The 16,977-nt window shown below is 44.0% G+C and overlaps 1 pseudogene; it reads left to right on the forward strand.

Moving 5' to 3' along the window:
- Positions 1-8,186: 8,186 nt before the first annotated feature.
- LOC126185481 (5S ribosomal RNA) lies at positions 8,187-8,304 on the forward strand (annotated as a pseudogene).
- The last annotated feature ends 8,673 nt before the right edge of the window (positions 8,305-16,977 follow it).

Here is a 16,977-nt window from a genome sequence, read left to right on the forward strand (position 1 = left end):
CTATTACAACAGAATGGCGAGGAAATTATAAACGAGGTTCTGCAAGTTCTGTGTGAATCGCTCTACCTCTAGAGCTCCCGACACAGGCGGTCTGTAAAAGCATCTGATTACCATTTTTGATCTATTTTTGATACTTAACTTCACCCTGATTAGTTCGCAATATTTATCCGTGATAACCTCGCTAGATTTTTATATGTGACATTTCCGTGCCAGTTTATCTCCCGCTGGAGGTAGGATTTCGCCTAAATACTTGAAGTATAGAACTCTCTGGTTTTGTCAATGTTTTGTGATTGGTTATTGAGCAAGATGTTTCGAGCAGATGCGCTTGATTTTCTGGAAGGATACGCATTCCTGGACTGTTTCTCTCTGTTTACGAGTATTTTCTGTTGTCTAGTCATATGATACTGTTGCCATATATTCTGGTAAGGTTAGGCAAGAAATGTGGATGTCATTTTTAGGTCTTCCAAGTAGTATAGGTTTCAAATACTTTGGAGTGTTGAGTTATTTGCCCCACTCACCGAAGACTTTGTCCAAAAACAAATTAAAGACGATGGGCGACAGACGGTCGCACTACCGATCACGGGTTTTGTTCAGAAATACCTCTGATACCTCACCCATCAATCTTACTTTTTAGGTTGTTTTGGTTAGCATATTTCTGATGGGTTTTAGGTTTTTCAGGTCGAGTCCGTATTCTTCGGGGACGACAAAAAAGGATTGCCGATCAGCTGTTTCATACACCCTCTTGAAGCTCCCAACGGAGCATAAAATCAAGCTGTTGCTGACTGTTTTGTATTTTAATGTTGTTTTTACGCTGAATATTTTATCTATACAATTTCCATCAACGCGGAATCTGCGTAGGAATTCACCATTTTTGTGATAGAGTTGCTCTGGAAATTTTTGGAGGACATATGCTGACAAAATTTTATACGTAACTTACAGAAAGGAGATTCCTCGGTGGTTATTTAAATGCGTTTTGTCGTCTTTCTTGTGCTATGGGTGTATCAGAGCGCATATCCAGTCTTCGGGAAGTTGTTCTATGTGCCTAATCTCGGTCCTGATGTGTGTGAGCTCTTTAAGAGAATAGGTTCCATATGTCTATATATATGAATTACAGACCTCTCTGCGTTCTTCTGTCTGTACCTGAAGGATAATCTCAGGAACCACTGTAGGGATTTTTAGTACGGCTTTCACTAATGGACATAATGATTCACGAGGGAGTTTCCTGTATGTAAATTACTATCGCTACGCCAGACAAGACGTTCGGCCGTACGTACTTAGTGCTACCCGTTCGAGGCATGGGCGGGTCGCTAGTGCGGTAGTAATTCGAAATGCATTTAAAACTGAAATATCTTTGTATAAGTTACCAGGTTTTATATAAACTATCCATCCTACTCCCTCGGCAATAATCACTATCAAATGTGAAACTCTTTATGTGACGACATGATTTGGTTGTGTACTTGTGTCGACGTGATTATGTACTCTACTAAAAAAACTATTAATACAATGATGATATAAATGAGATATTTAGTAAAAACATAGTTCTGGAAAGTAAATACAGTCCTCTGGAACCACTGGGAACTTTAACAAACCCTTTTCTACATAAAAGCCTCAATTCACAGAGGTTTTTCATTGTTCGAAAGCTGCGTAGGGTTTTCTTCCAAGCTATTTTTGTTCCAGTGTGTTGTTTATAAGAATTGACTTCCTGGGGAATCTGATAAACTGAGTAGAGAGTGGCCTTACCCCATGAGTTTTTAATAGGGGTTCCATGACCAATAAGTAGGTCAAGGAGAGATCGATTAATGTCGGGCTACGACGAAATCTTTGACACCCCAAGCAATATTTCATTGCTCTTTGGTTCGTTCGAATACAGTCCCTGGAGTGTGCTGAAAAAGTACACGACTTTTTCCCTTTGAAACTTACCAAATATAGCAACACGTGTCTAGACCATCCTCTGTTAGTAATATTCGAGATGGACGGTAACTCCAGAAGTACACTTTTCATAGCTCCTGTTGTTTGTCCAGCGTGTTACACTGAAATATATGCAGAAACTTAACCATCATTTCACATGTATGTGTGTTTATTGCAGCCAATGGTAAAGGGAAACTTTCCAACAATGTAACTTGTTGTCAACTTATAGTCTCAAATCTTACTGCCTTAATTGCATTTATTTCATATCATAAAACTAGTAGTGTGTTGTTTATAAGAATTGACTTCCTGGGGAATCTGATAAACTGAGTAGAGAGTGGCCTTACCCCATGAGTTTTTAATAGGGGTTCCATGACCAATAAGTAGGTCAAGGAGTTCTCTCTAGTTCTCTCTAGTTCTGAGACGAATTTTAAGATAATTTCTGCTTTAATCCACAGTACTTTGACATTATTCCGTATTAGTGAATGAAAGTGCAATCCACCACTGGAACTCACTGAATTTAATTAGTGACAGTTTTAGAGAACAGATCCATCTTTTCTCATGACACTTTCACACAAGATAGCTGGTGATAAGCAGTGACTTGAATTGCCACCATTTTTGCGTTCTTAAGACCACACATCCAATGATGTGTTGTCGCACGTCTGGCGCGCGAAATGCCTGTAATTTGTCGTCAAGCAAGCAGGGAGAGAACACTGTATGTGACCAGAAGTGCGCAGCATTAGTTGTCTATTCGTAGGTCACAACATTCCTTTACATTACAGATATCACCCTAGAAATATTCGGTAAACGTGATATCCGCTGAATTTGAGAGTGAGTGCATCAACCCACTGAGGCTTGAACAAATGTTACAGACTTCTCACACCTTGAATAACGCTAACGTGGTTTGTATTTCTAACCGTGATTTCTGTAACAACCACAGGGAAGAAGAATATCCAGATAAACGTTCTCCATGGGACAATGTTGTCAGCGATGACCTGCGTACGTCTTACGGTACGTTTGTGGAACAAATGTTTTTCAGCAATGCAATAGAGCCTGATCCGACAATCAACGTGACTTAAACCGAAGTGTGACTAATAAGAGAACACTATACTTTTCAAACATGTGGGGATAAGAATCTTACGTTAAGATCGCAAATTTTCTTTACTGATTACAGGTTTCGGCTCATTAACGAGCCATCTTCAGATCAGTCTAAAATGAACGACATTTTAGATTGACCTGAAGATTTCACGGTAATGAGCTGAAACTGGTAACGAGTAAAGAAAATTTGCGACCATGAAGTAGGATTTTTATCCACACATGTTTTGAATCAACAGATCGCGTATCTCCCTCCATTGACAGTATAAAAGAATAACTTTTCTATTCCATTTTTCGGTACGGCAATCACAATGTTCTTTCACTCACTGCAGTTTTAATGCGCGATGTCGTTGCTTCTTAAAAGATATACAAACGAATCGTTCACTCCGGAGATCAAACCGAGTAAGCTGGCGCAGTAGTTAGCACACTAGACTTGCATTCCGGAAGACAACGGGTCAAACACGCTTGCGGATATCCAGATGTAAACTTTCCGTGATTTCCGTAAGTCACCCCGGGCAAACGCCGGGAAAGTTCCTTTGACAAGGCACGGCCGAGTTCCTTCCCCAGCCTTGAAACAAACTGAGCCTGTGCCCCGTCTCTAATGACCTTGATGTCGACGGGGCATTAAACCCTAACCTTCCTTCCTTCCTTCTGGAGCCCAGATGGATTATGCCCTTTGAGCGCAGTCCTCGAAGTAACTTGTAACTTCTCCCAAAATTGTCTTCCCTTCTTGGTTGCTTCACCACTTGACATCTAAGCAATACGGGCGATATTCGGCAGGAAAAAAGGAGAAGGTCAGAAATAAAGGCACCGTAGATAGTATGGTCATTGAACATGGAGGGTACACACAGTGCGCTGAGGCTGATGCAGCAGAATCGTCGAATGTTTCGTAAAATAAGAAGTAATTGAAGGAGACTACATAAAACTTTGCGAATGTAATCTCAGTGCAAATGCCTTTCCTGACATCTAGCTTTCAGGGGAGAGCCCACGTGCTTCTACTAAAATTAAAAGCTGCAACATTTATTAATTTTACACCACATCAGTTGCATCTGCTATCTGTTGTGCTCACCCTCGAGAACTAACTGTAAGACATACATTCTCCGAGAATATCTCCTATTTCATTAAGTCTTCCATTACAGCTAATCATCATTTAATGATGTGCATAATGAAACCGAGAAGACTTTTTTCGTATGTGTAAAAGAAACTTCATTGCACAATCAGCAAGGCATTCGCAAATGCTAACCGGCTGCCATGTAATACATAATTCATGGCCAAACTATCTATAGAACTTCTGCCTGGTGGCCCTTTTTTCTGAGGTAAATCTGACGGATGCTAATGGTAGAATACATTTTCGTTATTAGTGTTTAACAAAGAAAAGATGTCCTCATTCCAAAGTTCGGAGATAACACAGCAGTGCTTTACTCGACATCGTTCTGGACGACGTTTCTGTGACCTTTGAAATTACCTCCCCAGCCCCTCACATGGAGATTACGTTTTAAGTTGGTTCTTCACCATGGAGCAACCTGGCATTTTTTGCAGAACCAAACCACTGTCAGAGGTGCAAGGCGTGACAAGTAACAATAAAAAGAGTGTGACCGACTAGGGATCGAACACCGTACCTATGCGTTTGATATCTGCCTGGCAAATTTCCCATAAGGAAATCACCGACAGAGATCCAAGACGCGATAAGTGACAGACCCTTGGAGCAAACGGCTATAGAACATTGTAACTGTGGGCTTGTTTCTTACAGAGTTTTTTCTATTTTGCGCGTTATACAAGCACCAGTATGAGTGTATATCGATTAACGGAAATACTTGTTTATTTGTTGTTACCAATTAATTACAAATTCTTTTTCATTTTCCTATATCAGACATAATGTCGTGGGTCAGTTGTAGACGTTGTTGCTGTTTGTATGTGCATGAAGTAAATTCTGTTCATCCGCACAACTCGCTCATTAAAATTGAAATAAAGTAAAGAATACTTTATTAATATATGTGAAGAAATGAAGTTCATCCTTTTTATTTTATGTTCTTTGAATCCTGTGGTCTAGTCCGTTAATACGAAGAAGTTGCACGTTGCCAGGAATATCCACAGCCTAAGTGATATGATAATTAGAATCTCACTGTCGCGAATAATGGTGTCAGTTTATTTTTCCAAATCAGATTAGACGCCTAAAAGAAATCACTTCATAAATCTGTGTGCATTTCCTCGAATATGATGTTGTGAATTGCGATAACTGCAGAATTACTTAAGGTTCGGATGAGACGTGTCAAAAGTGTTAGAAGCATAGCTCGCTGTGATCTAATTATGGTCGTGACGTTTGACTGCGGGGTATAATACCCAGTGGAGTCGTGGAATCGTAGAATGTCTTTAAAAGTTACTATTTTGTGGGTTGTTCAGTTTGATTAGCTCTAATTTTTTCCTGAACCACATTCCGATCTGGTTTTGTTCCCTGCATACAGCCTTATATGCTGGCGTTGTTATGAGATGAGTTCTTGCACACGTTGGTCTCCTGCAAGGGCTGTGTGGAAAAGTTACTCCCTAGTCGAATTCATCTTAAACAACCGTATACAACTATATGACACAGGTTCGCATCGTGAGAAGAGTTGATTGAATCGTCGCATATATCCCCTCTCAGCTATACGTTGCCTGGTCATGGCGTCATTGATTGTGTGACAGTATTTTATTACATAAGTTAGCTGTTTATAGCTGGAGTGTGTCTTTTCCTAGGTAGATAGCTTCCAAGTAATATTGGACAATAATGTTGAGATTATGATTTATATGTGGTAGACAAACTGGCGGGCCCATACTGAAAAGACAATATGTATGATAGAGATATTTTGTTATATTGTCTTGAGCTGAGTAACGGTAATGGCAGATGCATTTAAGAAATCTTAACTTCCTCACCGCCTGTCCCGCAGTGTAGCGAGGTCAGTTTTTTTCGTTTTCTGTCTCAACTTGACACGATCCTGTTCTTGGTTAGATTGGAGGTCCGCTATCTTGAGATTTATAAGGAAGGTATCTAGCTAACATGGTCTCGATTTGTCGATAGGTCGTTTACCATCGACTTACAACGAAAATCCATGTTTTGCTATTGCATCTTAGTCTGTTCAAATTACGTGCCCGTACCACCGCAGACGGCTTTCCCCTATCTTCTGAACAACAGGTACCAATCTGTACTGGTGTGTATTTCGTCATTTGTCATATGATCATGAAGCTTCAGGCCAGATGTGAATCCAAGCAATTTGGCTTCAGCTTTGGTTCTGCACCATACAAGGAAATTCGGCGGATTGCAGAGTGATATATTTTTGACTTGTCAGTCCTGGGTCTTCTTATCACAAAGCACACATGTTCGTTATCCTGCCATTTAAACCATTCAGTGCGAATACGATTTGTGGTTCCACGAACGACTCAGCTGTCGGCAGCTATTTTCGAGCCAAGGTAATTGAAGATGTTTGTCATTGGAAGATTTACACAATCGACTGTGTCCATAAGGTTTGCATCTGTTGACAGTGTGGGATTTAGGTTGTGCTGTTTAGCATGCCCCGAAGGTGCTATACTCCGATCTCTGGTGACCTACAGAGAAGGGAAGCTCTCCATAACATCATAAAAATTTTAAGGAAGGGATAATGTTGCGCAGCGGAAACGTCTTATTTGAATTGTAATTAATAAACACTGGCTCAATCAAACATGAAAATACGGGTACCACACCACATATGGATATGTAAGTGAGAGGAAGGATTATCTATCTATAACAGAAACAAGTCGTCACTTTGACAATCAAGTTTATTGTCGTAAAGCATGAACATATGAATTACTCAAAATGGTTCAAATGGCTCTGAGCACTATGGGACTTAACATCAGAGGGCATCAGTCCCCAAGAACTTACAACTACTTAAACCTAACTAACCTAAGGACATCACAAACATCCATCCCCGGGGCAGGATTCGAACCTGCGACCGTAGCGGTCGCGCGGTTCAAGACTGAAGCGCCTAGAACCGCTCGGAAGGCTGAATTACTCAGTCAGATAAACAAATGAGCATTTAATAAGTTCACAAGCTGTCATAATCGTGAAATATTAGCTTTGCAGAGATGGGGGAGAGCAATGACAACAAAATCTTTAGAATAAATCGCAGAAACGACCAATGGCAGCAAGAATGGTTAGTGTATTACAGAGGGTTGGGGTTGTTTTTGTGGGAGGAGACCAGACAGCGAGCCGCCGGAGTGGCCGAGCGGTTCTAGGCGCTGCAGTCAGGAACCGCGTGACCGCTACGGTTGCAGGTTCGAATCCTGCCTCGGGCATGGATGTGTGTGATGTCCTTAGGTTAGTTAGGTTTAAGTAGTTTTAAGTTCTAGGGGACTGATGACCGCAGAAGTTAAGTCCCATAGTGCTCAGAGCCATTTGAACCCTTTTATGAACCAGACAGCGAGGTCATCAGTCTCATCGGGTTAGGGAACGACGGGGAATGGAGTCGGCCGTGCCCTTTCGAAGGAACTATCCCGGCATTTTCCTGGAGCGATTTAGGGAAGTCACGGAAAACCTAAATCCGGATGGCCGGACGCAGGATTGAACCGGCATACTCCCGAATGCGAGTCCAGTGTGGTAACCACTGCGCCACCTCACTCAGAATATTACAGAAGGGACATGGAAAAATAAGAATGAACACTAGTAACATCGCCAAAGTGCATGACGAAACCAACTAACTGGCTGCGAAACGTTAAAACTTCACAGCTGGCTTCTTATTGGGATTAACTAACATGGGATTAACTAACATCGTGTCCCTACCAAACCGGTGATTGCAATGCCGACCTATTCTTATCACGCTCATGAAGTGTGAATGAGTATAGTGAAAGCGGCAACAGCTGGAGATCCTGAGTCCATCTCGTCCTTTTTACTCAGTACTAAATTTGAGAAAACATTCTACAAGGCCGTAAGAGCGGACTCATCGGTCCCCCAATGACAAGCGTTCTCTTCCGTCCTCTGGTGGCCACAGCTCTTCTCAGTCCTTCAATCGCAAGTGTTCTCATCCTCAAAACCATGAAACTTAGCTGTTTATGCCAAAGCAGGAGTCTTGCTGGCCGTTAGTGGCAGATATTGCGAGTTCTGTCCAGTAATAATTTTCTCATAAGATTAAACAAAATCCCACTCCTGCGATTGTAATTATTATCAACCAATAGTGCTGTATGCCAACGGCCTTGCCGCAGTGGTAACACCGGTTCCCATCAGATCGCCAAAGTTAAGCGCTGTCGGGCTGGGCTAGCACTTGGATGGGTGACCATCCGGTCTGCCGAGTGCTGTTGGCAAACGGGGTGCGCTCAGCACTTGTGAGGCAAACTGAGGAGCTACTTCATTGAGAAGTAGCGGCTCCGGTCTCGTAAACTGACATACGGCCGGGAAAGCGGTGTGCCGACCACATACCCCCTCCATATCCGCATCCAGTGACGCCTGTGGGCTCAGGATGACACGGCGGCCGGTCGGTAACGTTGGGCCTTCCAAGGCCTGTTCGGGCGGAGTGCGAATGATGCTGTGTGGTATGGAGGAGACCAGGAAGTCTCTCCCGCTCCATGGTATGATTATGAAGCTGAAAAACAGGAAGGCTTGTACATAGACATAAACGAGAAAGCACTCACTCTATAGAATATAACACCATGAAAGAAAGAGGAAGCCTGTTCCAAAATTTTAAAATAAACATTCTTCTGTAGTATGACTGCCAAGGTAAAGGTAAACGACAGTTCTCAAACTGCAGCATCTCTGAAAGGCTACACCTGGTTTAGATTTTTATCTTTCTAAAAGGATATTTCCCAGACGTCAATAATACTCTTTCCTGGCAGGTGGCTGGTTCTTTCGATCTCCAGGAGAGTGGGGGCGAGTTCCGCTCTCGTGTACCTACGCCGAAATTCGGCCCTCAGCTCTGGCGCGCTTATGATGTTTCTCTCTGTACCTTTACGTAAACTCCTGCCATGTTCCAGCTAGCTTAGACACTTTCAGGTGCGCGTAAACATAGCAAGGCCCTAACCGTAATAAAAGAAGGAGTCACTGGTAGTGTTGAATATGGTGTGCAGTTATGATGTAGCGTAAGAGTGCGACTACGTTGGCCAAAGGGGATGACTATATAATACCATGAAGTAGCTGCATGACAGTTTTGGGGCAAAGCTGCCACAGAGCAACAGGTACACAGTTTTCTGTATACTGAGACGTGGTGTGGCATATTATCCATATGTGGACTTGTTCTTGAAGGTTGTTCTTGTGTGCAGTAGCAGTTCGATAGAACAGTAGAGCCATCTATCGACCCGTTCTCCAGACGTTGGCGTAAGGCTGGGTCGTATTCTCGAAAATTAACTAACGTTCCGTTAAGTGTAAGCGATGTCTGTCTCGGCTTACTTTGTCTTTCTCATCTCTCACCCGTCACACCCCATCTGGCCGGCGGGTCGGTAAATGTCCACTGCAAATAATGAGCGAGGTCTTGCCTATATTTCTTATGTTGTTGCAGCTTCACGTGTCCGTCCAGGAGAAAATGCCAAAAATCCGTTTTGTCCTTTTCCGATTCGCTGTGGACGTAGCCAGTAACCATTCCCCGTACACATGTCACTACATTTGTTTTATGGACCGGAAAATAAGATTTTTGGGGGAAAAGGAGTGCGTCCGATAAAATTGTGTGAGAGGCGGTGTGTAACAGGAACGCCAATATCTGTCGTGCCAAGCGCCATACCGGAGTCGCCCCACTACATCTAAACGATGTTCCTGAGTGTCCACTGTTGTACAGCTTAAACGTAATGGAGTGTCTGCCATATGAATCGCATGCCGCCTTTGGTTCGTTGAGAACTTCCTATTTACCACCACATACCATGTTGAGCGTTCCGACGTTGGGAGGTAAACGTTCCGTATAATCGTCATATCTGTCGCCAGTTCTTGTCTGGGTACATCTTTTCCAGGGTATTCCTGGGGCACCGGCGTAGTAATATTTGGTACACATCTCGCGTCGTCGGCAGTCGTGTTGTTGGGAAGGTTACTCTGCATCGGCCAACGCACTCGAGATGCTGCGAAATTCACCGCGCCATTGTGGAAAAACCGTACTGACGAATAGCGCCCGCGCCTTTCCATATACGTTCACCAGACCAAGTCCACCCTCTCCAGGTGGTAGCGTAAGCGTTGTGTATTGGATCTTAAACAGGTGCTCCACACTCACGTATGTCCCGAAAGTTGCTTGTATCCGCATTGCCACTGTGCACGTTAAAGGCAGGACATGCGCTACGTGAGTGAATCTCGGTGTTAGGTACATGTTACGTAGGACACCCTCTGAATAATATCCAACGCTCGCAATTTCTGTAACAGTACCATTGTCCGCATCAGCTTCAATATGCTTCGGTAGTTATCTGCTGCTGTTCGCTGCACATCTGAGTGGATCGTGACACCTAAACATTTTATGGTGTTAACTAACATGAGCGGGCCTTCCTCCCCCGGTCGCAATCCTCGAAGCCGGCTGCGGTGGCCGAGCGTTTCTAGGCGCGTCAGTCCGGAACCACGCTGCTGCTACGGTCGCAGGTTCGAATCCTGCCTCGGGTATGGTTGTATGTCATATCCTTAGGTTAGTTAGGTTTAAGTAGTTCTAAATCTAGAGGACTGATGAACTCATATGTTAAGTCCCATAGTACTTAAACCCATTTGAAACATTTTTTTTAATCCTCGAACGACATTCACGCAGCGTGACGTTTGTAGATTAAGCACTCTCCTCGCCACCATCTCGTATCGCTGTATCCACGCCAACGCCGTACGTACTTCGTCGCCCGTCCGTGCCAGCAGCATCACATCGTCAGCATAAGCGCGGCAATGAGAGATCAGCTGCGGGAACTGCACTCCCTCCAGCCGTCTTCGGAGACCATATAGGCAGGGTTCCAACGCCATCGCATGCAAAAATATCGAAAGGGGGCAACCTTGACGAACTGACAGTTAAATGACAATGTAGTCAGTGCCCCGCCCATTCAATGAGACCTTGGATCGTACATCATGTAACAGTCGCATGATCACTAGAATAAAGGCCTGTGGGATTGCGAAACTGACCATCACGACGTGCAAAAAGATAGGATCCACCCTGCCGAACGCATGATCGAAATCAAATGAGACTAGTGCCCTGCACAGTCGGCACGCCGCTGCTAGTGCGAGGATATCTCGGTAATCACCAAGGTCGTATGGACATTGTTCTTACCGCCGAGGCATGTTTAATCTGTGAGGAGTCTATCAGAATTTAAAGGCTTTAGGGGAGCCCCAAGGATGCGCGCGAAAATCTTGTAGTCGCAGTTCAGGAGAGTTAGTGGTCTATAATCTCCTGGCCGTCTTCCACTGCGTGGTTTGTGTATTGGGATGATGATACCCTCCGATAATTCGATAGGTATCTCAGTCTGCGGTAACAGTAGTACGTTATACATCTGAATCCACGTCTGTCCCATGAGGTATGCTACGGCGCGCTAAAATTCAATTGGGAATCCGTTCTGTCCAGGGGACTTACTCGGAGCTTCGTAGCTACCCTGGGAATTGCGTCTGCCAGCTCGTCCTCAGTTATCGCTGTGATGAAAGTCTCTGCATCCAGTGGTGGCCCTCTATCTGGCATTACGGAGATGACATCATGTAGTGTCTCATGGTACACTTGTACAGCGCCATATAACTGGCGGAAGTAGTCCGTAAATACCTGCGCAATGTCACGTTGGGCCACAACTTGCTGCCCAATTTCAGAGATTATTTCCCTGATCAATGTCCTTCGTCGTGGTTGGCGTTCACGTACTACGTGGTGCATTGAGGGGGCTTCGGTAGCAGCTGTGTCCGTCAATCTTGCCCGGACCATTATCCTTTCCTACCGTATCAGTCCCTTCCATTCTTATTCTCGTCAGCTGTAATAACTGGGATTTCATCCTGCGCATGGCCGTGTGCCTTTCCGGCGATGTCCGGGTTCGATTCCCGGCGGTGTCAGGGATTTTCTCTGCCTCGTGATGACTGGGTGTTGTGTGATGTCCTTAGGTTAGTTAGGTTTAAGTAGTTCTACGTTCTAGGGGACTGATGACCATAGATGTTGAGTCCCATAGTGCTCAGAGCCTTTCCGGCGATGGTTGTTTGGTCATCAGCTACCTCAGATCTGTAAAATAAAAATCCGCCGTCGCCCGGTTCCACTGCGATTTGTCCTGCCCCTACCGTATCAACGTTCTCCGTAACGTTGGTTTTGCGCATTTGATCCACCGCTGGAGAACCGAGATGCTTGCCCGCTGGCGACAAACGCAGGTCTCCCAGACCACCTCTATCGAACGGCGACATGCAGCGTCATGTAGAAGTGCTCTATTCAGTTTCCAGTGACCCTTACTCCGCCATATCTTCTCTCGGCCAGAGCGACCTTCTGTAAGCAGAAGCTAGTCAAAAATTGATATGAGAGAAAGGGAAATAGTTCTCGTCCTGGCAGTCCGGTGATTTTAAGTGCAGACTTCCATCCTGTTCACAAGATCTGGTCCGCTCTGACTTCCTCGAAAGAAATTTATGACTGGAAAATGTCCGTTTAACGAATAACCTATATAAACCGTACATCAATTAATCTAGGTCTTCAAAAACCACCGAGCGAGGTGGCGCAGTGGTTAACACACTGGACTCGCATTCGGGAGGACGACGGTTCAATCCCGTCTCCAGCCATCCTGATTTAGGTTTTCCGTGATTTTCCTAAATCGCTCCAGGCAAATGCCGGGATGGTTCCTTTGAAAGGGCACGGCCGATTTCCTTCCCCATCCTTCCCTCACCCGAGCTTGCGCTCCGTCTCTAATGACCTCGTAGTCGACGGGACGTTTAACACCAATCTCCTCCTCCTCTTCAAAAATCGTACTTATGGGGTTGAAATTACTCACAGAAAAATCTTAAGACGATGTTCTTTGACCCAGAAGGTTACCACGTCTTAAAATAATTGCATTTATGACCTATGGATAAGTAACAGTCTATCGCTCTCTGACAAGAAACGTCCCACGTGATTCTCGTACCTCTTCCTTTCCGTATTACCTTTTCGAGTGTAAGGCGTCAGAAAATGTGAGCTGTCATGTTACATCCAGTCCCTATTTCTCTTTTTCAGAAGTAGTTCAGTGCCTCTTGTCTGTGGCAGTAAAGCTCCTGTTGCGAAGGATAAAAGGAGCGTACATCCTAGTCAGTTTTTCGCGCTAGCGTGGCGGTAATTATTCTTGATCGTCTAGTAATTGGATAGCAGAAACCTATCGCTGGTCAGCTTTAATCAAGTCAGCTGTAATTCACTTAATCGTCGTCTACAGTTTAGGCGACGTTACTTATGGCTTGCGGGCCACATGGTGAATTCCCTCGTGGGAGGTGGGAAAACCCTAATGACGTCAGCAGAGGCCCAGCAGAAAGGGAGGGGGCAACCGCGTCAGGCTGCCCGCTGCCCGCGTGTGAGCAACGCACTGGTAATCCCTCCCACTAATCCCCTTCTGCTTATTGACACAGCGGTAACATGCTACGTTCGCATTACGGACTACTTGGGCATCTAGTTTCGTCTCTCTGATGAAGCATGCCAGAGGGAATGAGTCCAGCATAGGTGTACACACACCACCAGTTTCGACGGTAGATAATTATATTTTCAACTGCGTTCCATTACTCGAATTCGTATCAAATGGACAATAACTTCAGTAGTGGGATTGTATCAGACACGCATATCGGACACTATACATATTATACTCCTTATTACTTGTAAGCTGTGGAAACGATTACTCAGCTGAGAAGAATTAGTGAAGAGAGATTTTATTGCGTGACACATTTGTTTTCCTTAGTATGCTAGTATGTTTTCGTGTTGCTCTAACAATGTAATATAGTGTTCCCACTTATTTTATAAAGTCCCTTATTTTCGCTCCGTTTGGCTCACGGCCCGGTGTAAGTCATTCTAGCTCACCAAATTTGTCGTTTGCCGTGCAGTATCCTAAGTTTAACTGTTTATTGGACAGGATGATAAGTTATTGTGGAGTACATTAAAAGTATGGTGGTCAGCACCTCGAAAGTGTCTCATCAAGGTGATTTTTACGTAATTATATTACATTCTAGAATGAGATTATCACTCTGCAGTGGAGTATGCGCTGTTTTGAAACTTCCTGGCAGATTAAAACTGTGTGCCGGACAGAGACGCGAACTCGGGACCTTTGCCTTTCGTGGGAAAGTGCTCTTTTTTTCGTTTGGTCCGGGCGGACGTCACACGACATCCGTTCAAGTTGATCGTTGATTCTTTTACTCAATTTTTTTATTACAGAGGGCATCCATCTGAGCCACCCAAGTACGACTCACGACCAGTCCTCACAGTTTTCGATTCTGTGTAATTACAGTCTTATCCATCAAGTTTCGGACAAGACGCCGATCTCCGGAGCCTTGATTATAAATGTTCTTACTGCATATGATGCAACACATGGCTCTGAGCACTATGGGACTTGACTTCTGAGGTCATCAGTCCCCTAGGACTTAGAACTACTTAAGCCAAACTAACCTAAGGACATCACACACATCCATGCCCGAGGCAGGATTCGAACCTGCGACCGTAGCGGTCTCGCGGTTCCAGACTGAAGCGCCTAGAACAGCTCGGCCATTCCGGCCGGCGATGCAACACACATGCGTGTTTTAGCTACTCCGCAAAAAGTATGCCCGGAGTGTGATCAGTTAAAAACATGGCAGTCAACCACTAAGCAAAATTGTAACGTGCAAAAATATTGTGCACTTTATTAAGCGCAAAGAGCATCTGTTGCGAGAAAGCGAAAATGAGACATATTGCCTCAGTGAAACCATTGTAGTGTTTATTGAAAAGAATTCTTGTATGCAGTCATTAATTTCGTATCTGTATAGTTGGTGGTGATGATCCGAAAGAACTGATTGTGAAACTTGTAGCTGGCACACAACCAACTTATCGAGAAAAGCAGCCAAACATCATGTCTTATCCGACGGACGGAACATCATCAACAAGACCTTAGGGTAAAAGCTGGTAAATATAAACTTTACGTGACCACGATCATCCCAGTGCGGCTCTTATGGTGGCGATATTGTTTGCTAACTTTTCACCGGAAAAACGGCAAGTACTCTGCACAACAGATGTCGTTTCTAGTGTTTGTCTTAACGTTTTAGACGTGAAATGTGGCCCAGTTGAATAACGCTGAACTACTCATTTGAGTTTCTCTTCCTCTCAATGTAGATGTTGACGACAGTAGCTGCTTGAGTGTTCGACATCTTTTTGTTTTCGTACGGTTTGTGGAATTAACAATTAGTTCTTCACATTTCTTATGTATGTAATACTTATGGAGTAAACGAAAACGCACACTAAATAGCGTGCTCTAATGTGGATATGTGTCGATAGAAAAATACGCTGACGAAAAAAAAAAAAATCGCAAAATCAATAAGTTTTACGACAAGAACTTTTTGGTAGGCTTGTTTCTACACCTGAAAGATGATGTCTATTCAAATTTCGCGCCAGTTACGAAAGAGTAGTGCTAGTAGCGCCTCTATGAGCATGGAAATCAGGTTTGTTTTAAACACATGCTGTAACGGTCGTGAGTGTTAGTTATCTTTGTGATTGGACATTGTGAGTTGATGCAAGTCAAGAATGCCTCTAAGGCAACGAAGACGTCGTTATCAACACCTAACTGAATTTGAACGAGATCGTGTAGTAGGGCTACGAGAAGCTGGAGGTTCCTTCTGCAGTACTGCGCAAAGACTCAACAGGAATATGGCCACTGTACATCAGTACGGACGCAGGAAGACCGGGCTCCGGACGGCCACATGGCACTATCGAGAGGGAAGACCATTGTGTTCGGCACATGGCTCTGGCGCATCGTAGTGCATCTGCAGCCACAATTTTATCAGCAGTTGGCACCATAGTGACGCAACGAACTGTTCCAAATCGGTTACTAAAACGACAGCTCCGAGACAGACGCCCTAGTGTGCATTCCACTGACCCCAAACCACCGCCAGTTGTGATCTGTGGAGTCAAGCGAGAGCTCATTGGAGGGCAGGGTGGAGGTCTGTTGTGTTTTCTGATGACCTCTGGTTCTGCCTCGGTGGCAGTGATGGCCGTGCGTTGGTCAAAAGGAGGCCTGTTGAAGGTCTGCAACCATTCTGTCTGTGAGCTATACGCATAGAACTACACCTGGAGCTATGGTCAGGGATGCGATTTCGTATGACAGCAGCAGCACTCTTGTGGTTATCCCATTACTCCTTCTTCGTGTTGCGATTTTTTTTCCCGTCAGTGTAATTTACTACCGACTGGGCTGAACCTCCGATCCTTTCGCAGCAACTCAACAACGATGTCTGCAGCAGGGGAAAAAAACGCAATCTGCAAACCAACAGGCTTTACAACAGCCTAACCGTGTACCCAATATCGACGATCCGCCGCAGATCAAATTATAAGTTCCTTGTCCCAGTTACTTGAAAAATCCATAAAGGAAACATTAAGCTGTAGCAGATTCTACCTAGGAGATAAGGATGGACGCAGAAAAATTCACCAGTCCCTGTTGTATAAAGCTTTATCGTAAAACATTTTCTGACAGTTCAACAAAGTCACAGAGTTTTTATATGTTCGTTGTGCGGTCTGACACTCCTTGATATCTTTGCCAGAATAAATTGAAATTCTCCTAATTTTCCTTAAATAATTAATTTATGTCACTAAAGAATCAATCTTGTTCACACTTAACGAAGTATTCCACTTTAAAACCGATCTTCTTGACCAAAATCGCCGATAAAATTTTAAAACCGAATTTTAATACACCTCACAGTATCGATTATTTTCAAAATGTCAATACGTGTCGACTTCTTATGAATAAAACTTTAAACTAGTTAATTATTGAAGATCGTCCACACTCCTGATAAAATTCTGCCAGAATCTCTTCAAGAAGTCTGAATTTTAATAAAATTTGCCAATTTTACACATAAGTAATATTTACGATGTATGTCGTAACAACAGAGTCAACTGACTGTTT

The sequence above is a fragment of the Schistocerca cancellata genome, chromosome 4, assembly GCF_023864275.1.
Source record: "Schistocerca cancellata isolate TAMUIC-IGC-003103 chromosome 4, iqSchCanc2.1, whole genome shotgun sequence".
Lineage (NCBI taxonomy): Eukaryota > Metazoa > Arthropoda > Insecta > Orthoptera > Acrididae > Schistocerca > Schistocerca cancellata.